The sequence below is a fragment of the Nesoenas mayeri genome (genome assembly GCF_963082525.1).
Source record: "Nesoenas mayeri genome assembly, chromosome: 18".
Lineage (NCBI taxonomy): Eukaryota > Metazoa > Chordata > Aves > Columbiformes > Columbidae > Nesoenas > Nesoenas mayeri.
Window position 1 is genome coordinate 205,765 of NC_137566.1, and position 23,498 is coordinate 229,262.

The window sequence follows — 23,498 nt, forward strand, 5'->3', positions numbered from 1 at the left end:
ATGCTAGATACAGCATCCTAGATTCACCATCCCAAATACAGCATACTAGATACAGCATCGCAGATACAGCATCCCAAATACAGCATACTAGATACAGCCTCCCAAATACAGCATCCCAAATACAGCATTCCAGATACAGCATCCCAGATACAGCATCCCAGATACAACATCCGAGATACAGCATGCTAGATACAGCATCCTAGATTCACCATCCCAAATACAGCATACTAGATACAGCCTCCCAAATACAGCATCCCAAATACAGCATCCCAGATACAGTATCCCAAATACAGCATCCCAGATACAGTATCTCAGATACAGCATCCTAGATACAGCATCCCAGATAAAATATCCCAGATACAGCATCCCAGATACAGCATCCTAGATAAAGCATGCAAGATGCAACATCCCAGATAAAATATATCCCATAAAATATCCCAGATATAACACCCTAGATACACCATCCCCGTTAAAGCATCCGAGATACAGCATCCCACATACAGCATCCTTGATACAGTATCCCAAATACAGCATGCCAGATACAGCATCACAGATACAGCATCCAAGATACAACATCCTAGATATAGTATCCCAGATACAGCATCCTAGGTACAGCATCCCAGATACAGCATCCCAGGTACAGCATCCCAGATACAGCGTCCCAGATACAGCATCCCAGATACAGCACCCTAGATAGAGCATCATGTATACAGCATCACAGATATAACATGCCAGATACAGCATCCCAGATACAGTATCCCAAATACAGCATCCTAGATACAGCATTCTAGACACAGTATCCCAGATACAGCATCCCAGATACACCATCCTATATACAACATACCAGATACAGCATCCCAGATACAGCGTCCTAGATACAGCATCCCGGATACAGTATCCCCGATACAGAACACTAGATATAGCATCCTAGGTACAGCATTATAGATACAACATCCCAGATACAGCATCGCAGATACAGCATCATAGATACAGCATCCTAGGTAGAGCATAATAGATACAGCATCCCAGATACAGCATCCTAGATACAGCATCCTAGATACAGCATCCCAGATACAGCTTCCCAGATACAGCATCCTAGATACAGCATTCCAGATAGAGAATCCCAGATACATCATCCGAGATACAGCATCCTAGATTGACCATCCCAGATACAACATCCTAGATACAGCATCCTAGATACCGTATCCCAGACACAGCATCCCAGACACAGCATCCTATATACAGCATCCTAGATTCACCATCCCAGATACATCATCCTAGATACATCATCCTAGATACAGCATCCTAGATACAGCATCCCAGATACAGCATCCCAAATACAGCATCCCAGATACAGCATCCCAGATACAGCATCCTTGTTAGAGCATAATAGATAGAGCATCCCAGATACAACATCCGAGATACAGCATGTTAGATACAGCATCCTAGATTTACCATCCCAGATACAGCATACTAGATAGAGCATCCCAGATACAGCATCCCAAATACAGCATCCCAGATACAGCATCCCATATACAGCATCCCAGATACAGTATCCCAGATACAGAATCCTAGATACAGCATCCCAGATAAAATATCCCAGATACAGCATCCCAGATATAATATCCCAGATATAACACCCTAAATACACCATCCCGGATAAAGCATCCTAAATACAGCATCCCAGATACAGCATCCTAGATACGGCATCCTTGATACAGTATCCCAAATACAGCATCTCAGATACAGCATCCTAGATACAGCATCCAAGATACAACATCCTAGATACAGCATCCTAGATACCATATCCCAGACACAGCATCCTATATACAGCATCCTATATACAGCATCCTAGATTGACCATCCCAGATACATCATCCTAGATACAGCATCCTAGATACAGTATCCCAGATACAGCATCCCAAATACAGCATCCCAGATACAGCATTCCAGATACAGCATCCCAGATACAGCATCCCAGACACAGCATCCTAGTTAGAGCATAATAGATACAACATCCCAGATACAACATCCGAGATACAGCATGCTAGATACAGCATGCTAGATTCACCATCCCAAATACAGCATCCTAGATACAGCCTCCCAAATACAGCATCCCAAATACAGCATCCCAGATACAGCATCCCAGATACAGTATCCCAGATACAGTATCCCAGATACAGCATCCTAGATACAGTATCTCAGATATAATATCCCAGATATAACACCCTAGATACACCATCCCCGATAAAGCATCCTAGATACAGCATCCCAGATACAGCATCCTAGATACAGCATCCTAGATACAGCATCCTTGATACAGTATCCCAAATACAGCATGCCAGATACAGCATCCTAGATACAGCATCCAAGATACAACATCCTAGATACAGCATCCCAGGTACAACATCCCAGATACAACATCCCAGATACAGCATCCTAGATACAGCATCCTAGATTCACCATCCTAGATACAGCATCGCAGATACAGCATCCAAGATACAACATCCTAGATACAGCATCCCTGATACAACATCCCAGATACAACATCCCAGATACAGCATCTTAGATACAGCATCCTAGATTCACCATCCTAGATACAGCATCGCAGATACAGCATACTAGATACAGTATCCCAGATATAGAATCCCAGGTACAGCATTATAGATACAACATCCTAGATACAGCATCGCAGATACAGCATCATAGATACAGCATCCTAGGTAGAGCATAATAGATACAGCATCCCAGATACAGCATCCCAGATACAGCATCCCAAATACAGCATCCCAGATACTTCATCCCAGATACAGCATCCCAGATACAGCATCCCAGACACAGCATCCTAGTTAGAGCATAATAGATACAGCGTCCCAGTTACAACATCCGAGATACAGCATGCTAGATACAGCATCCTAGATTCACCATCCCAAATACAGCATCCTAGATACAGCCTCCCAAATACAGCATCCCAAATACAGCATCCCAGATACAGCATCCCAGATACAGTATCCCAGATACAGCATCCTAGATACAGCATCCCAGATATAATATCCCAGATATAACACCCTAGATACACCATCCCCTATAAGGCATCCTAGATACAGCATCCCAGATACAGCATCCCAGATACAGCATCCGTGATACAGTATCCCAAATACAGCATGCCAGATACAGCATCCGAGATACACTATTTGAGATACAGTATCCAAGATACAACATCCTAGATACAGCATCCTAGATACCGTATCCCAGACACAGCATCCCAGACACAGCATCCTATATACAGCATCCTAGATTTACCATCCCAGATACATCATCCTAGATACATCATCCTAGATACAGCATCCTAGATACAGCATCCCAGATACAGTATCCCAAATACAGCATCCCAGATACAGCATCCCAGATACAGCATCCCAGACACAGCATCCTAGTTAGAGCATAATAGATACAGCATCCCAGATACAACATCCTAGATACAGCATGCTAGATACAGCATCCTAGATTCACCATCCCAAATACAGCATCCTAGATACAGCCTCCCAAATACAGCATCCCAGATACAGCATCCCAGATACAGCATCCCAGATACAGCATCCCAGATACAGCATCCTTGATACAGCATGCCAGATACAGCATCCTAGATACAGCATCCAAGATACAACATCCTAGATACAGCATCCCAGATACAACATCCCAGATACAACATCCCAGATACAGCATCCTAGATACAGCATCCTAGATTCACCATCCTAGATACAGCATCGCAGATACAGCATCCAAGATACAACATCCTAGATACGGCATCCCAGATACAACATCCCAGATACAACATCCCAGATACAGCATCTTAGATACAGCATCCTAGATTCACCATCCTAGATACAGCATCGCAGATACAGCATACTAGATACAGTATCCCAGATATAGAATCCCAGGTACAGCATTATAGATACAACATCCCAGATACAGCATCGCAAATACGGCATCATAGATACAGCATCCTAGGTAGAGCATAATAGATACAGCATCCCAGATACAGCATCCCAGATACAGCATCCCAAATACAGCATCCCAGATACAGCATCCCAGATACAGCATCCCAGATACAACATCCGAGATACAGCATGCTAGATACAGCATCCTAGATTCACCATCCCAAATACAGCATCCTAGATACAGCCTCCCAAATACAGCATCCCAAATACAGCATCCCAGATACAGCATCCCAGATATAGCATCCCAGATACAGTATCCCAGATACAGCATCCTAGATACAGCATCCCAGATATAATATCCCAGATATAACACCCTAGATACACCATCCCCGATAAAGCATCCTAGATACAGCATCCCAGATACAGCATCCTAGATACAGCATCCTTGATACAGTATCCCAAATACAGCATCCCAGATACAGCATCCTAGATACAACATCCAAGATACAACATCCTAGATACAGCATCCTAGATACCGTATCCCAGACACAGCATCCCAGACACAGCATCCTATATACAGCATCCTAGATTTACCATCCCAGATACATCATCCTAGATACATCATCCTAGATACAGCATCCTAGATCCAGCATCCCAGATACAGCATCCCAAATACAGCATCCCAGATACAGCATCCCAGATACAGCATCCCAGATACAGCATCCCAGACACAGCATCCTAGTTAGAGCATAATAGATACAGCATCGCAGATACAACATCCGAGATTCAGCATGCTAGATACAGCATCCTAGATTCACCATCCTGTTGCCTTCTAAGAAGGTAGTGACGACCTGGTTCAGAGACAGCACGGCGACCACGTGCTGGTCGCTCGGTCCATCAGCTCGCGGACACCAATGTGGTGGACGGCAAATGGCGTTTATTGGCAGGTAACACAGGTTTATATACCTTGAGGTTACAATGTCACTTCCGTTTGCTTACATCACACTTCTACCTGTCTAGGGAGGGGCTACTACCTTTCCGTACAGCGCGAGATCTTCCGGTCGCCGGGCCTTAACTACCTACACCATCCCAAATACAGCATCCTAGATACAGCCTCCCAAATACAGCATCCCAGATACAGCATCCCAGATACAGCATCCCAGATACAGCATCCCAGATACAGTATCCCAGATACAGCATCCTAGATACAGCATCCCAGATACAGTATCCCCGATACAGCACACTAGATATAGCATCCTAGGTACAGCATAATAGATACACCATCCCCGATAAAGCATCCTAGATACAGCATCCCAGATACAGCATCCTAGATACAGCATCCTTGATACAGTATCCCAAATACAGCATGCCAGATACAGCATCCTAGATACAGCATCCAAGATACAACATCCTAGATACAGCATCCCTGATACAACATCCCAGATACAACATCCCAGATACAGCATCCTAGATACAGCATCCTAGATTCACCATCCTAGATACAGCATCGCAGATACAGCATCCAAGATACAACATCCTAGATACAGCACCCCAGATACAACATCCCAGATACAACATCCCAGATACAGCATCCAAGATACAGCATCCCAGATACAGCACCCTAGATACAGCATCCTAGATACAGCATCCCAAATACAGCTTCCCAAATACAGCATCCCAGGTACAGCATCCTATATTCACCATCCTAGATACAGCATCTTAGATTCACCATCCCAGATAGAGCATCCTACATACAGCATCCTAGATACCGCATCCCACATACAGCATCCAAGATACTGCATCCTCGATACAGCATCCTAGTTACAGCATCCCAGATAAAGCACCCTAGATACAGTATCCTAGATATAGCATCCCAGGTACAGCATCCCAGATACAGCATCCCAGATACAGCATCCTACTTATAGCATCCTAGGTACAGCATAATAGATAAAGCATCCGAGATACAGCATCCCAGATATAGCATCTGTCCTGGTTTTGTTAAAAAACAAGTTTCTCTTTCAGTGAATTTTGCCTGTCAGCTAAAGCCTTCATATTAACTGCATTTTCCTGGAGAACCAGACACATGTTTTGGTAAAACCTAGCAATGGAATGCAAACTTATTGATAAGCATGGATGGACATCTCGCGAGAGGGGCGACAAGAAAAAACTGACCAACTGTGTATAACATTCCATTCACGTGAATACTTCATATAAAATGGGAGATCACGAGGATCTCGTCCCTTCTTTTCCCTTTTTTCTTATAGCCGACATTAGGAGAGGACCTTGCTAGTTATCCCTGCGAACTGAGGCCTAGTGAGAGACTGAATCCAGCTCTGGTTGGCTCTGGAGAATAATCCAGGACTTTGGGTGCCGGCTCTGCAGTTGCTGAGACTTCCAAGATTGGTTTTGTATATTTTGTATTATTTTCTCTATTCTTATTAGTAGCATTAGTAAAACATCTTTAATTTTTTCAACTCTCTTCTCTCTGTCCTTCTTTTTCTCTCCCGATCGCCTGCGCTGAGTGGAAGGGGAGAGAGGGAGGGGTGAAAGGGGGAAGTGGGGCGGGAGGGGGTTAACAATACATCTGCCAGGGTTTTATTGTCACCCCGCAATCTTAACCCTCGACAGCATCCTAGATACATCATCCTAGATACAGCATCCTAGATTCACCATCCAAAACACAGCATCCCAGGTACAGCATCCCAAATACAGCATCCCACATACATCATCCCAGATACAGCATCCTAGATAAAGCATCCCAGATACAACATCCCAGATACATCATCCCAGGTACAGCATCCTAGATACAGCATCCCAGATACAGCATCCCAGATACAACATCCCAGATACAGCATCCCAGCTACAGCATCCCAGCTACAGCATCCTATATAAAGCATCCCAGATACAGCACCCTAGATACAACATCTCAGATACGGCATCCCAGATACAGCATCCTAGATACAGCATCCCAGATATAGCATCCCAGATACAGCATCCCAAATACAGCATCCCAGATACAGCATCCCAGATACAGCATAATTGATACAGCATCCCAGATACAGCATCCCAGATAGGCCATCCCAGATATAGCATCCTAGATACAGCATCCCAGATACATCACTCCAGATGTTATCCAGCACTTGCAGTGGCCACTGACCAGGCCTGGAGCTGTCAGGAGAAAGGACTCCCTGGAGCTCACCCAGCTCTAAACTCAGCCCAACCTGCCGCTGGCTCGGCAGCCGGCACTGCGAGCAGCGCAGAGATGGAGCGGGTGGCAAAGAGCTTTAATCCTCCCTTTCTATTGTCTCTATGGGGCTCTATGGGTCTCCATGGGGCTCCTTGGGGCTCCATGGGCCCCTACAGGTCCCTATGGGTCCCTATAGGGCTCTATGAATCTCTATGGAACCCCCAGGGTCCTAAAACCTTCTCCGGGAACCCCCAGGGTCCTAAAACCCTCCTGGGGAACACCCAGGGTCCTGAAAACCTCCCGGGGAATGCCCAGGGTCCTAGAACCCGCTCCATATTAAGACTAAATTAGAAAAAAAAAAGCCAACTTCAAGGGTCTTTCCTTGTAACTGTTTCTGTCAGGCAGCTCTCTAGGAAGAAACGAGCTTTACCTGCTACTTTTACCACAGCTTCAATGCCTTTAAAGCCACCACTTCTTACCTCTGCTGCTCCCACACAGCCTCACAGCCCAGCAAAACCATAGTGCAGGCAGAAACCTTCACCATACAAAGAGGGAGAGTCAGGAATACGTTACTCTCAAAAAACAGACACTGTCAACCACGCTTGCTCTTGCTTACCAAATTCAGACAGTGTTAGAAAACAACAACAAGGAAGCGAGATTCTTATTTCATGGACCCCATTATATGGACCATTCAACATCAAGTCCAACCAGAGTCTGAACCTCCGAATAAGAAATATCATCTTAAAATTTCTAGGAAAATGAAGGGCTTTGAAGTGGCAACACCATAAAATGTTCATAAAAGCACCGCCATGCAAGTCCACACCCCTGATCACAGACCACCTGCCCTGGTACCTAGGGCAGTGATGTTCTCAGCTGATTCGCAGCCACTGACATCTGTAAAACAGCACAAAGTCTCATGTTTTTTAGTGCCAAACATGTAGTTTGGAACTGAAACAGGCAAGAAAACCATCTACAGTCAGTCTGGTTTCATTCGAGGCCATCAGGAGAAGTTGAGTTCACATTCCCCAGGAACCACAGCAGGTCCCACCCGTCCCTGCAGACCCCAACACCGCTCCTGCGCAGGGTCCCGAGGAGCAGGAAGCACAGAACAAGAAACCTCCCTTCCAAAGAAGGCCCACAGCCGCTCTTCCAACAAGCTGCATAAGCAGCAGCTGAGAACAAGCTCTGCTGTAGGTGCACCCGGCTCTGCCGTCTGCTCAAGGAGACCAGCTCCTAAATGATCCCCAGCCCTACAGACACAGATCTGCCCCAGGGCAGGGATGAGGAAACACCAGAGTGCACGGACACCTGGTCATTCAGTTGAAGCTGCTGGGGAGAAGGACAGAGGACTAGAGAGAGACAAATGAGACGAGAGAGAAGACAGAGGAGCCCAGAGAGAAACACACAGGGGAAAGGATGGAGAGATGGAGAGATCAAGGCAAAAAGGGACAAGGAGCCATGAAGAAACAGGGAGGAAGAAACAGCAGCGCTGAGGAGCAGGACAGAGGGATGGGGAGGGGGGAGGAGGAGAAGCAGGAAGGGGGTAGAGAAAGACAGGGAGGGGGATGTACAGAGGGAGAGACAAAAAGAAAGGCAGGGAACAGAACAAAGGGACTGAGAAACAAAGCAATGTTCAGATCAAAATGAAGAGACTGGAAAGGGAAAACATGCAGCAATGAGCTGGAGGAAGACGAAAAGAGGGCTGAGGAGCAGGAAAGAGGAAGAGAAGACAAAGAAAAGGCAGAGCCAGCTGGACAGGGGAGATACAGCGAGAGGGGATGGGGCCGGGAACAGGCAAGGAAGACAGAAAGACAAACAGGACAGAAAGACATCAAGAAGGAAAAGGGGCAGTAATCTGGACAGAGATGGAGAAAGAAGCAGCAGGGAAAGGGCAGACAGGCAGAAAGACAGAGGGGGAGCAGCAGAGAGAAAGAACAATAAGGGTTGGGGCAGAATAAAGATTGGAAAAAAATCCTGGGGTGGGCAGCAAGAGGGAGAGGGAGTGAAAAAGAAGAGGGGCAGGAATAGGCACAGGGACCTAGGGCATAGGAAAGAGGAGGGAGCAGGGAGGGACAGGGACACAAAACAGGGTGAAATGTCCCCAAGGGCCCAGGACTCACCGCACTTCCTGCTCTCTGCACTGCCAGGCAAGCTGTCGAGTTCAGGCACTTCTGTCTGTGAGAAATGCAGTTGTGATTCGTGCTGAGATGTTTCCTGTTTACAGATACAACCAAATGAGGCTCCGGCTCTGAACCTGCAAAAAGGAAAAGGTGGGTAAGTTCTATGTAAAAAGTTTTGAAACTTGTTTATGAGGTTATATTGATAGAGGGAGCTCACATTTTCAGGGTTAACCAACCACATAATAAGGGTCTACTAACTAACTAACACTTGAAGCCACATCATGAGTATCTAGTTTAGAGCTGTATGTAACCAGTTGTGTTAAGAAAAACCAGAACCTCATCGAGTGCCGAGATCATAAGTTTTACAGCACCAGCTGTAACCTTGAGGAGACAAGACAGCCAAGAGTTACAGCAAAAGGGGGGCCAGTCTGGTTTCGGTCGACTTGGCAGCTTGGGAGACCCATAAAGACCACAGAGACCATAAAGTCCATAGTGACCCATAGAGGCCATAGAGACCACAGAGACCATAGGGATCTATAGAGACCCACAGACACTACAGAGACTCATAAAGACCCATAGAGACCCATAGAGAGCACAGAGACCATACAGTCCCATAGAGACCACAGAGACCCGTAGAGACCCATAGAGACCCATAAAGACCACAGAGACCACAGAGTCCCATAGAGACCAATAGTGACCCATAGAGACCACAGAGACCATAGAAACCCATAAAGACTACAGAAACCATAGAGTCCCATAGAGACCCGTAAAGACCACAGAGACCATAGAGTCCCATAGAGACCATAGAGACCCCTCCTCAAAGCCACCAAGTGACACTGCGCAGGCGCAACAGGGGCAGGTCAAGGAGGAGACTATGGAAATGGTTCTCTGAGACTCATTTGAATGAGAAGCAGGAAAGGTTATGGATATGTACAGGCGTTCCTGGGGTCATTATGAATATGTAACACCTTACTGTATTTAAGCACACCTCTTGTTGTTTAAAGGTGTGCGTGTTGGGCGGAGCAAATCCCCTGCACACCCAGCGCTGTTTTGCTTATGCTCTAATGAACACGTGTTTAAGGAATACAATTAAGGGACTGGATTAAATGTTGTTTATCAATAGAAAAAGCCTAAGTTATTTCTTTCATTGCTTTACAACAAGTGACCGAATCTGCTATAGAAAAGTTCAACCCCCCCCTGTACAGTAAAGGATAAACTCAGCCAGACAGGGGCTGAGTCCGGGGCTGACACCTCCCCACACCCCACAGCGCGCCCACCTTGCCTTGGCACCAGCCCCTCGCACAGCCCTTCCCCTCAGCTCTGCCCTCCCTGCAGCACAGCTTCCGCACGTGCCCTGCTCAGGCTGGACCCCAGTGTCACGGTTTAGAGATGTCACAGCTCAGTACAAATGCCCACAGTCCTCATCTGCTCTTTGGTACTTGCTGGACCCCAATGTCACGAGTTAGAGATGTCACAGCTCAGTACAAATGCCCACGGTTCTCACCCACGATGCAAACGGTTTGGATCTCCGGGTCTCTGAGGGCGAGAGTAATAAATGTGACCTGTGTGTGGCGCAGGAACTTCCCGTCCACTTGCTCCTCCATTCAGTCAGGTGCTGCAAGAGAGGGACAGAGAAAGAAACAGTTGGACCAGATTAACAACCTCATCATCCCTGTCCCCAAACCTGCAGGTGTCCTAGGAGGCCTGATCTAAGTTTGGCTCTTCTCTCGCTCTTTGCTGGAATACTTCACTGCACAAATTTCTGTCATGAACACTCTATTAACCATCTGATGTGTTCATAGTTCCCAGCCCAGCGTCCATTCCTCAAGGTACCTCAGCATTTCCCTTTGAAACCAGACCTGAGTGCCATCCCGTCCTGAGCTCCCTCAGCATTGCCCCCTGCAGCCTCCCCGACGCCATCTCCTCCCCGAGGTCCCTCAGCCTTTCCCGCCAAAGCCCCCCCGATGTCACCCCCCCCGAGCTCCCTCAGCCTTTCCCGCCAAAGCCCCCCCGATGTCACCCCCCCTTTCCTCCCTCTGCCCTGTGGCACCACGGGCTCCCCCCTCCGCCCCACGGCCCCGCCCGAGCCCAGCGCAGCGCTCAGCCCGGGGCTCCCTTCCCTCACAGCCGCCCGTGTGTTTCCCCCTCGCCCCTTGCTGGGCCCGGCCCGGGGCCGCGCTGTTGCGGCTGCCTGCCCCTCGCCTTCCTCCTGCCCAAACCAGCCCGTCCCTCCCCCTCCAGCCTCCCCCCTCAGCCGGGACTGGGGCTGCCCCGTCCGTCTCCCCGGTGTCCGCCCGCCCCTCCCTCACCGCCGGCCCCGCCGCCGCACCGCTCGCACGCGCTCCTCGGCCCGCGCGCTTCTGCAGCGTGGCCCCGCCCATCCGACGCAGGAGCCAATCCCGTCCGCACTCGCCACCGGGCCCCGCCCCCCCTCCCGGCCCGGAGCCGCCGGCGGCCGCAGAGCGGCGCTGTCCGCCCGCAGCGCGGCCCCGGCCCCGGCGGGGCAGCGGCAGCGGGGCCGGGAGCGCTCGGGCTGCGCCTGCCCGGGACGGCCCGGGACCGAGGGCTCCGCCGCTGCAGCCCGTTTCATGCCGGTTGCAGCCCCGGCTTGCACGGCTGCAGCCTTCCTGCCGCTTTAGCTCACACAGCTTTCTTCCTTCTACCTGCACAGCAGTTCACACTCACAAACGTTCAGTGCTTGTTGCCATAAGAATATCTGCAGAAGAATCTCCAAACATTACAAAGATAGACCACGGACCACAGCTTCCTGAGCTTTCGGGTTAAAGTTCCTGTAGATCCCCATGTTTCAGTAAAACAGACACCACCAGTAGAGCTGTTGCCTCTGCCGTCTTTGGTCAGAAAGAAGTGACAACACCAGAAAACACATTGGCAGCCGGTGCTTTGACCAGTGAAGGTGGGGTCTACAAAAGTCTGATTAAACCAAACAGCCTGAGGGCTTTATCAAGCTGCAGATCTGCCAGGCATGCTGAAACAGTTACAAGGAAAGACCCTTGAAGTTGGCTTTTTTTTTTTTTTTTTTCTAATTCAGTCTTAATATGGAGCTTTTGTTATTGATTGATTGATTGGTTGATTGATTTCTGGGAAGCAAGAAGTGAGAGCCTGTGCACTCCCATAGGCAGCGCTGCCTCCCAAATAGGTGCCCCCTTCTCCACTCCTGTTCCTCCCATGCTCGTGTAGAACAAGGCCATGCAGTCGTGTGCAGATGTGGTGATTCCAAGGTGACTATGAGGTCACAGCCCCACGGTGACATGCTGTGCTGTGTCTCGGCAGCAGCAGCAGCAGCAGCAGCAGCAGCAGCATCACGGTGCGAGCGTGGGGGCCATGGTCCTCACCCTCCTCCTCCTGCTGGTGTCCCTGCCAGCCCGGGAGGCCCAGGCTGCTCCAGCCGAGCACAGGGAGCAGGTGGGCGGGCAGGGGCAGCACCCAGCCCCGAGCAGCTCAGCAGGGCAGCAGTGGGGCCAGGGCTGGGGCTGGGGCCGGGAGAGCAGCCGGGCTGGGCCGGGCAGGGCGAGCCAGGCAGCACCAGGGTGTGGGCAGGGGGCAGACGCCCCGCAGGGAGGGGAGAGGGGCTGCGGCTGCTTCAGGGGCAAGTTGTGGGCAAGCAGGGGCTGGGAGTGGTGGCACAGGGGCAGAAACCAGCACTGAGTCCCTGCGGGGCCCTCCCTGCCCCCCAGCCCCGTGCCACACGGCCCCATCCCAGGGCACGCTTTGAGCCTTTGGGCCCGTTTCAAATCAAAGCTGGGGTTGCTTTGGCCCTTTGGGCCTGTTTTGAGCTCAATCTGGGCACATTTGTGCCCTTTGGGGTCGTTTCTGCCTACATCTGGGAGTTCTTTGGCTTTGCAGTCCAGTTTCTCCCCAAATCTGGGGGTGTTTGGGCCACTTTTGGCAATTTTTTACCCAAATCTGGGCATACTATGACTTTTTGGCCCAATTTCACCCCAAATCTGGGGATGTTATACCCCTTTTTGGCCAGTTTTGATCCAAATCTAGTGGTGCTTTGGTTTTTCTGGCTCTTTTTACCCGATACACTCAGGTGCTTTTGCCCATTTTTTCCCCTACTGGAGGCGCTGTGTTCCCAAATATGGGATATTTTCACCTTTGCCAGCAGTTTTGCTCCCAAATGTGGACGTTTTTGCCTCTTTTGGCCACTTTTTGCCCAAATACTCAGAATCTTTTGCCTGTATTGGCCAATTTAGCCCCCAAATATTTGGAATATTTAGTCATTTTTCCAGTTTTCTCCCTAAATAGGGCTATTTCTCTGCAATATATGGGCATTGTTGTCCTAAATATGTTGTGCTGTGTTTTGTTTTGTTTTTTCTCTCTTCTTTATGTCCTCTTTTACCCGAAATGCAGGAGTATTGCTCTGTGAGCCTGGAAACCTCTCTGATCTGTGATGACTCCGGGCCATGGCATTGGCAGAGCTGATGGAGCTTCTCAGCTGGATCCTGGTTATGAGCCTTGGGCTGTCCCAGGGGTGAGTTGTCGCTTGCGAGTTCACGGCTGAGGAAAACATGCAGGCCTACTCAATGTGAGTGATAAAGCATGATTCAACTTTATCGCCCGGGATAGCGCGTATTTATACCAAATACCATAATTATGCATACTTGTCTCTATCGAATAGGATTATCACTAAAAGGTTACATTTACTTACTCCACCTACTTGAGTTTAGCTAACTATGCGCATTCCGCATTCCTTCTTGACTCTTAACTCTTCTCAAAGACATTCCCCAGTCTTCTGGTTCTTATCTCTGCTCATACAGTGGACTCATGGACTCATGTCCATGCTCCTTGAGCCAATCCCTGACAATTCCCCCCTTTTTCTTTTTGTACGAGCAGAGCTTGCCCAAGAGTTCACTCCAAGACTTTCTTAATACATGATATAGCACAGCTCAAGCACATTAATACAACTTATTACTATTATTAAGAAAGTCAGAGCACTTTGCAAGAGCCCTTTTACCCATCCTCCTAATCCAAACCAGTTCGTGAGGCCCTCTAAGCCAAAGAGGCCCACATCCTCTCTGATTTTCTGCGAATGGTCCATAAGTTGTTTAATCTCCTTGTGGATGGATCTCCACTTATCCTCTAAGTCCATACAGCACATTCCGTCAAATTCCTCACATCCATGGCCATGGGCTAATAACAAAAGTCTCCTGCAACTGTATTCTGCAGTGTAGCATGTCTTACAGAATCTACACCCAACAAAAGTCCACTTAAAGCCTTAGAAGTTCTGTTTGTTTGCTTAACTAGCCAGCATCCTAATTTTTCTAAAGTATTTAAAGCTTTAGTTTTGCCAACACCAGATACAAGAGATCCTAAAACCCTTTACCCTGATCCTCAAAAATCTACATTATCATCACATTTTGACTCATATACACGCAAAAAGTGTTTTTCTCGTCTTGTTCTTCTGTGATCTATTATCATAGATACATTGGGCGTTAAGAGAGTTAATAGTCCCAAAATACACAGTCCTCCAACAGCATTAGAAGGAATTCCTGGTCAGGCTCTATCTTCACAGATCAAGAATACACCATAGAGGAGGTTTTGGGGTCGCTGTCCCACATTATCAATGACATCCCTTGGATTCTTCTGTGAAGCATTACACCATCGAGTTTCATTTCTGTAGTCACCAAGGGTAGCATTAACATTTTGCAGTTTTATCCATTCATGTTCTTGTATATTGTTCTGACACTTTTCACAAACCGGCTGGATACAATCCATGGGCATAGATGCCAGCAATTCCAGTTCCTGTGGTTTGATATCTGCTTCCAGGAGGCAATTAATCCAAAGTGCCATGTTGGTATTATTACAGTTTGTTGCAATGCCTTTGCACCGACCACTATTTTGAAACAGTTGTGTGATGCTGCTGTAGTCATCAAGGGAGACACCAACCAAGCATGTGTGGAACGGTTTTTCCGGAGACATCGTAGTTAGGCATATAGAGTCCTGGTCAGTCATGTTGGCTAAAGTAATCCACGTTAGTCTTTGTGCAGGCATCCAAAACGCAACAGCTGCAGCAATCATTGTCAGGAAGATAGCACAGGTTTCACATTTCGTGCTGGCAGCCATTGCAGCCCTTGATCAGATCGAGGTCCTGTTTCAGATCTATCAGTGTAGTATTTGCTTCATCGAAACATTGGCTGTTAACACTAGTGGAAATACAGCATTCAAAATTTCTTTGGAGATTTCTCACTTGCAGCAAGCAGATCTGCGTCATTCCAGCAGCTTCTTGTAGGCCACGCAACTAAACAGAATTCTCAGAAAACGTTATTTGAGCTTACAACTTACTTAACAAACCTCAACCTAAGAGAGGTATAGGACTTTCTGGCAACTACGAGAATTCATGTATTAAAACTTTGTTCCAGATTTGGCATTCTATTAGTCTCAAAAAAAGGCCTTTCTTTCGTTTTCTCCCATGACCTCAAAAATTAGCATGGTGAATTTACTAAGAAGTCTCTTACAACTAGTTACCATAGAATAAGTCTATTAACAGATATTTGGTTTAATTTTCCAGTTTCATTAGAACTATGGATCCACTGGTAATGCCTTTAAATTTCACCCTCAGACTCCTTCATGCAGTATTACAGCTCTCTAGCAGTAACATTGCTTGTGGGAGGGGCGCGGGGGGGAATAAAACTTCCCTCTCGCCCCCATCTGAGATGGCAAGATGTCCAGCCCAGCATGAAAACACATCAGTTCGAACTCCACATCAAACCAATCTGGCTCCACTCCACACTCAAATCAGTACCAGTCTGACCCAGAGAAGCACTGAACACTGTGACCCCCCAAAGCTGACGAGTGTGAAAAGACTGACTTCAGCAAGGAGGTAAAACTATGAGCTCTTTCCCCAGATGTGCCAAAACCTAGGAAACAAGACAGAAGCAAAAATAACCAACATCAACAACCCCTGATTCAAAGCTGAAAAGCAACACAGTGCCACAATAAGGAAGGATGACAATACTTCAGAAAAAAAAAGAGATAGAGCGGGGGTAGTGAAGCCCCCCTTTCTCTGCTTAGCAGCGGGAAAACAGGTTTTTCCCATTTCATTCCAACTATAATACACTTTGTATGCAATTCCAAGTAACTCAGCAATAGTTACATTCCTTAGCTCCATTTACCTTTTACAATTTACAGATGTCAAAAACCAGTATGATAAACATAAATCCATTATTCTATTGTCCTAGATCCAAATCAGTTCACATTCCAGCAACCTTTAAATGCAACTTCATAACTTCATACAATACCAAGTTCACATCCATTATAGCATTTAGGTGTTTTTTTGTTTGTCTGTCTTTTTGTTGTTTTTTGTTTTTTGTTTTTTCAAAGCAGAGTTTAACAATTTAAATTCTTTTCTGGTCTCAAAATTACTAGATAACAATATAAGCAATTACTCTAATGTGTAAGGATGCATCCTAAGGGGAAGCAAGGTGGAACCCCAGCAATGGAACTGGTTCCCATTTTGTAATTATCTCCCCAAACAAGATTCTTTTGGTACCAAATATGAATATGCAAACTAAAATACTGAGCTCAGATATGAAAACCAGATACCAAGGTCAAATATGCAGATAGATCACAGTTACACTTATTCAAGACAATATCTGAATTTTTGGATTGCACCTTTGAACCACTTACTGCTCGGCCAGGTGGAGTTGCCGCTGGGTCTCCCTGGCAAAACAGGCCAGTGCGTGCTGGAGCCTCAAACCGGCATCTGCCCCCCCACCGCCGCAGCAAGCTGAACTAGGCAAAGCTTTTAGTAGCGTCTCATCTGGTGCGCTACAACTGCTATTCTAAAACCAGGATTCTTTACTTGATGTGCATACAAAAAGGCCAAATTTAGTGCACCGAGATGAGAGACAGCCTGTCACAGAGTTGCGCAAGTCTGGATATTGGAATAAAGCTAGTACGCTAGAAAAAAAAATATAACAGCTACTACACATAAAATCTTAACATCACGTTCACACAGTAAGGAACTAAATTACTCATGATCTTTTGTACTATCACAAAACGCACCTTTTGAGTCAACCGATTCTCATGATTTAACAGTCTGTGAACTTACTGTACCATATAGCACAGACCTACCAAAATTGCAACATACCTAAACAGATACTCACAAAGAAAACAGGCTGATAAGGAAAACATTGTGCAGACTTCAGCAAGTTTATTGTGACCTGTGTGTTATCAGTTAACTCTCTCTCAGCTTGTTGAGGTTCAAAGCACCCCGCCTGTAAAACTGTCTGAAATGATTTAATGATTTCTTGCAGAGATTTATTTTGTCCTGCTCTTCTCACCTTAAAAACAACATTAATTGCAACAAAATTCTATTCTCCGGACACTTTTCCCAATCATTTAACTTATAACGCAGTCACCATTAATTACAATATTTTACAAGATCTTCCTTCTTCATATTTCCAAGTGCTTTCCTATGTTTTAAAACACCTCCCAATACCGATTTTTTATGAACACAACTGAAAACCATTATTCCTGACCCCATCTTGCAAGTAAAAACCTTGAGAAGATGACTGGGAAAAATGGGGAGAAAGTTTTACAGCGCGCTTATACCACAAAGAAATAATTCTAACAACAACCAGTAAAACAATTCACTCACATTCCTGACAAGCTGCTTGATTTTCAGAGAGGCAATAAACAGGAGCACATAATATGTACTGTAAAACTCGCAAATAACACGTTGATAGCAAACACTAGCATTCTCTGCTGCTAATTTCAACATCAATGCTTGCTTAACTTCTAAGTTTTATACCCTGAGTCCCCAGGAGCACCCCCTTTCCCGTCACGATTATCATGACTGTATTGCCGACTGTCGGATTCACTTGCTGTTAACTGATCTAATCTGTCACACAGTTCTGTTGTCCAGTTTTTATCCAGTGACTTCTTCTGTTCTCTCGTGGAAGTTGGAGGGTTAAAAGGCAGTAAAAGCAGATTGGTAAAATTGGTAAAAGGACTGATAGTACACTTGTTTACGACTTTAGCATTCTCAGCTTTCACAGGTTCTTTGAATAAGTTGTCTGACTCCAAATCCTCTGGACTTGCTGTTCTCACCAGGGTTAGATGATGGTACAGGAGGCTACCCGTTCGGCATTGTTCCTCCCCCCGCCCTGGACTGCTGAGCTATCGGGGGTGCCGAAAGCACAGCAGGGGATGGAGTAGGGAGGGTATCGCAGACACAAACCGGGTGAACTTCACAGCAACTTTCAGGATACTTATCAGGCTGCAACGCTGCAAAAATTCTGGCAGCAGCAGACCGTTCAGCCTTAAGATCTTTTAAGTCAGTGATTATAAGCTTCCATGTAGTTACTAATGATTTAGCTTCTTTATCTCCATTGCTGACTTTATCCCATAATTTCTGCTCTATATTGTCCCAAAGTTCAAGTTTAAGTTTTGAGTCACTAATGCTCGTAACAGTCTTTTCAGGTTTTAATTGCTTCACTGTAGTAATTATCAGTTTCCAGGTGGTTACAAGGCCGAGAATATATTTTTCACGGTGACTAATTGCCTTCCACAACACAGTTCCCATTTTTTCCCAAGTCTCTATTTGAAAAACTCCTAACAGGTCAGCAGGATGCCCATTGCCTCTGCACCAAGTTAATAGTCTTTTGAGGTTCTTCGCTGATTTATCATCATCTATAACCATATCCCATAACACATCCCCTAATTTTCGCCATTCACTAACATCAAAAAGAGAATCCGGATTCTGAAAACAACCCTTAACTTTACCTAACGTTACTAACCCCGTTAAATGCTTGATACAATCTACTCCCCGCTTTTCTAAAAAGCACTGCAATAAATTTAGGGCTACTTCTAAATCCATAGTTCCGTTATCCATATCCTGATACCTGCCCTTAGGCAAAAGAAAGGCGCCTTACCCTATAATCCTTGGTACCTTGTAAACCTGGCACCACCTGCAGCCCTAGCCCTGTAGCCCATGCAGACGGCGAACTCCTGAATTCAGTTCAGGTCCTCAGAGACGACACACCGACGCACGCACGGAGTGTTCGGTCGCTCTTGACCCCCCGGTCACTGCTTCCCGGTGCCCCTCTGCTTCAGCCGCTCCTTCGAGGGTACCTGTTCGGGCGCCACATGCGAGTTCGCAGCTGAGGAAAACATGCAGGCCGACTCAATGTGAGTGATAAAGCATGATTCAACTTTATTGCCCGGGATAGCGCGTATTTATACCAAACACCATAATTATGCACACTTGTCTCTATCTAATAAGATTAGCACTACAAGATTACATTTACTTACTCCACCTACTTGGGTTTAGCTAACCATGCGCATTCTGCATTCCTTCTTCTGACTCTTATCTCTTCTCAAAGACATTCCTCAGTCTTCTGGTTCTTCAAAGAAATTCCCCAATCTTCTGGTTCTTATCTCTTCAAAGACATGCAGACCCTGCCTTAGTCAGTAGTTTTCCATTTCCCCCTTCCCCACGGCCGAATATTCAAGCTAACTAAGGCCTACTTACGTCAACTAAAATGGGCTCTGCTCGTACAGTGGACTCATGGACTCATGCCCATGCTCCTTGAGCCAATCCCTGACAGCATCCCAGATACAACATCCTAGGTACAGCATCCCAGATACAGCATCCCAGAAACAGCATCCCAGATATAGCATCCTAGATACAGAATCCCAGATACAGCATCCCAGATACATCATCTTAGATGCAGCATCCCTGATACAGCATCCCAGATGCAGCATCCTAGATATAGCATCCCAAATACAACATCCTAGATACAGCATCCTAGATACAGTATCCCAGATACAGCATCCCAGATAGAGCATCCCAAATACAGCACCCCAGGTACAGCATACCAGAAACAGCATCCTAGATACAGCATCCCAGACACAGTATCTCAGATACAGCATCCTAGATACAGCATCCCAGATACAGTATCCCAGATACAACATTCTACATACAGCATCCCAGGTACAGCATCCAAGATACAGCATCCCAGATACAGCACCCTAGATACAGCATCCCAGAAACAGCATCCTAGATAGAGAATCCTAGATTCACCATCCTAGATACAGCATCGAAAATACAGCATCCCAGATACAGCATTCCAGATGCAGCATCCCAAATACAGCATGCCAGGTACAGCATTCCAGATCCAGTATCCCAGATACAGAATACCAGATAAAGCATCCTAGATACAGCATTCCAAATAGAGCATCCCAGATACAGCATCCCAAATACAGCATCCCAGATACAGCATCCCAGATACAACATCCCAGATACATCACTCCAGATACAGCATCCCAGGTACAGCATTCTCGATACAGCATCCTAGATACAGCATCCTAGATACAGCATCCCAAATGCAGCATTCCAGATACAGCACCGTATATATAGCATCCCAGTTACAGCAGCCTAGATACAGCATCCTAGATACAGCATCCCAAATGTAGCATCCCAGATACAGCATTCCAGATACAGCATCCTAGATACAGCATCCTAGATTCACTATCCTAGAGCACTATCCCAGATACAGCATCCCAGATACAGCATTCCAGATACAGCACCTGGAATATAGCATCCCAGATACAGAATCTCAAATATAGCATCCCACACAAAGCATCCCATATACAGCATCGTAGATACGGAATCCTAGATTCAGCATCAAAGATACAGCATCCAAGATACAGCATCCTAGATACAGCATCCCAGATATAGCATCCTATATACAGCATCCCAGATACAGCATCTCATATACAGCATCCCAGATACAGCATCCCAGACATAGCATCCTATATACAGCATCCCAGCTACAGCATTCGTAGATACAGCATCCCAGATAGAGCATCCCCGATACAGCATCCCAAATATAGCATCCTAGATACAGCATCAAAGATACAGAATCCCAGATACATCATCCCAAATACAGCATCCCAGACACAGCATCCCAGATACAGCATCGTAGATACGGCATCCTAGATTCAGCATCCCAGATACAGCATCCTAGATACAGCATCTTAGATACAGCATCCCAGATATATCACACCAGATACAGCATCCCAGATATAGCATCCCAGACACATCATGCCAGATACAGCCTCCTAGATACAGCATCCCAAATGCAGCATCCCAGATACAGCATCCCAGATACAGCACCCTATATCCAGCATCACAAGTACAGCATCCTAGATACAGCATCCCAGATACAGCAACCCAGATACAGCATCCTAGATACAGCATCCTAGATTCACCATCCCAGAGCACTATCCCAGATACAGCATCCCAGATACAGCATCCCAGATATAACATCCTAGATATAGCATCCTAGATAAAGTATCCCAGGTACAGTATTCTAGATACAGCATCTTAGATACAGTATCCTAGATACAGTATCCTAGATACAGCATCCCAGATACAACATTCCAAATACCGCATTCCAGATATAGCATCCCAGATACAGCATCCTAGTTACAGCATCCTAGATACAGTATCCTAGATACAGCATACCAGATACAACATTCCAAATACGCCATTCCAGATATAGCATCTCAGATACAGCATCCTATATACAGTATCCCAGATACAGCATCCTAGATACATTATCCAAGATACAGCATCCCAGATACAGCACCCTAGATACCGTATCCCAGATACAGCATCGCAGATACAGCATCCTAAATACAGCATCCCAAGTGCAGTATCCCACATACAGGGTCCCAGATACAGCATCCTAGATACAGCATCCCAGATAAAGCATCTTAGATACAGCATCCTACATACAACATCCCAGATACAGCATCCCAGGTACAGCATCCTCGATACAGCATCCCAAATACAGCATCCCAGATACAGTATCCCAGATACAGCATCCCAGGTACAGCATCCTAGATACAGCATCCTAGATGCAGTATCCCAGATACAGCATCCTAGATACAGCATCCCAGATACGACATCCCAGATACGCCATTCCAGATATAGCATCCCAGATACTTCATCCCAGATATAGCATCCCAGATACAGCATCCCAGATACAGTATCCCAGGTACAGCATCCTAGATACAGCATCATAGATACAGCACCCTAGATACAGCATCCTATATACAGTATCCCAGATACAGCATCCCTGATAGAGCATCCCAAATGCAGCATCCCAGATACAACATCCCAGAAACAGCATCCTACATACAGCATCCCAGATAGAGTATCCCAGATACAGCATCCTAGATAGAGCATGCCAGATACAACAACCTAGATACAGCATCCTAGATACATTATCCCAGGTACAGCGTCCCAGATACAGCACCCTAGATACAGCATCCCAGACACACCATCCTATATACAGCATCGTAGATAGAGCATCCCAGATACAGTATCCCAGATACAGCATCCTAGATACAGCATCCCAGAAACAACATCCTAGATATAGCGTCCTAGATATAGCATCCCAGATACAACATCCTACATACAGCATCCCAGATACAACATCCCATATATAGCATCCTAGATACAGCATACCAAATGCAGTATCCCAGATACAGCAGCCCAGGTACAGAATCCCAACTGCAGCATCCCAGATAGAGCATCCTAGGTACAGGATCCCAGATAAAGCATCTTAGATATAGCATCTTACATACAACATCCCAGGTACAGCATCCTCGATACAGCATCCCAAATACAGCATCCCAGATACAGTATTCCAGATACAGCATCCCAGGTACAGCATCCTAGATACAGCATCCTAGATGCAGTATCCTAGATACAGCATTCTAGATACAGCATCCCAAATGCAGCATCCCAGATACAGCATCCTAGTTACAACATCCTAGATACAACATCCCAGAAACAGCATCCTAGATACAACATCCTAGATTCACCATCCCAGAGCACTATCCCAGACACAGCATCCCACATACAGCATCCCAGATATAGCATCCCAGATACAGCATCCCGGATACAGTATCCTAGGTACAGCATCCTAGATACAGCATCCTAGATACAGTATCCTAGATACAGCATCCCTGATACAACATCCCAGATACGCCATTCCAGATATAAGATCCCAGATAGAGCATCCTAGATACAGTATCCCAGATACAGTATCCTAGATACAGCATCCCAGATACAGCATCCTAGATAAAGCATCCCAGATACAGCATCCCAGGTATAGCATCCTAGATACAGCATCCTAGATACAGCATCCTAGATACAGCATCCTAGTTAAAGCATCCGAGATACAGCATCCCAGATATAGCATCCCAGAT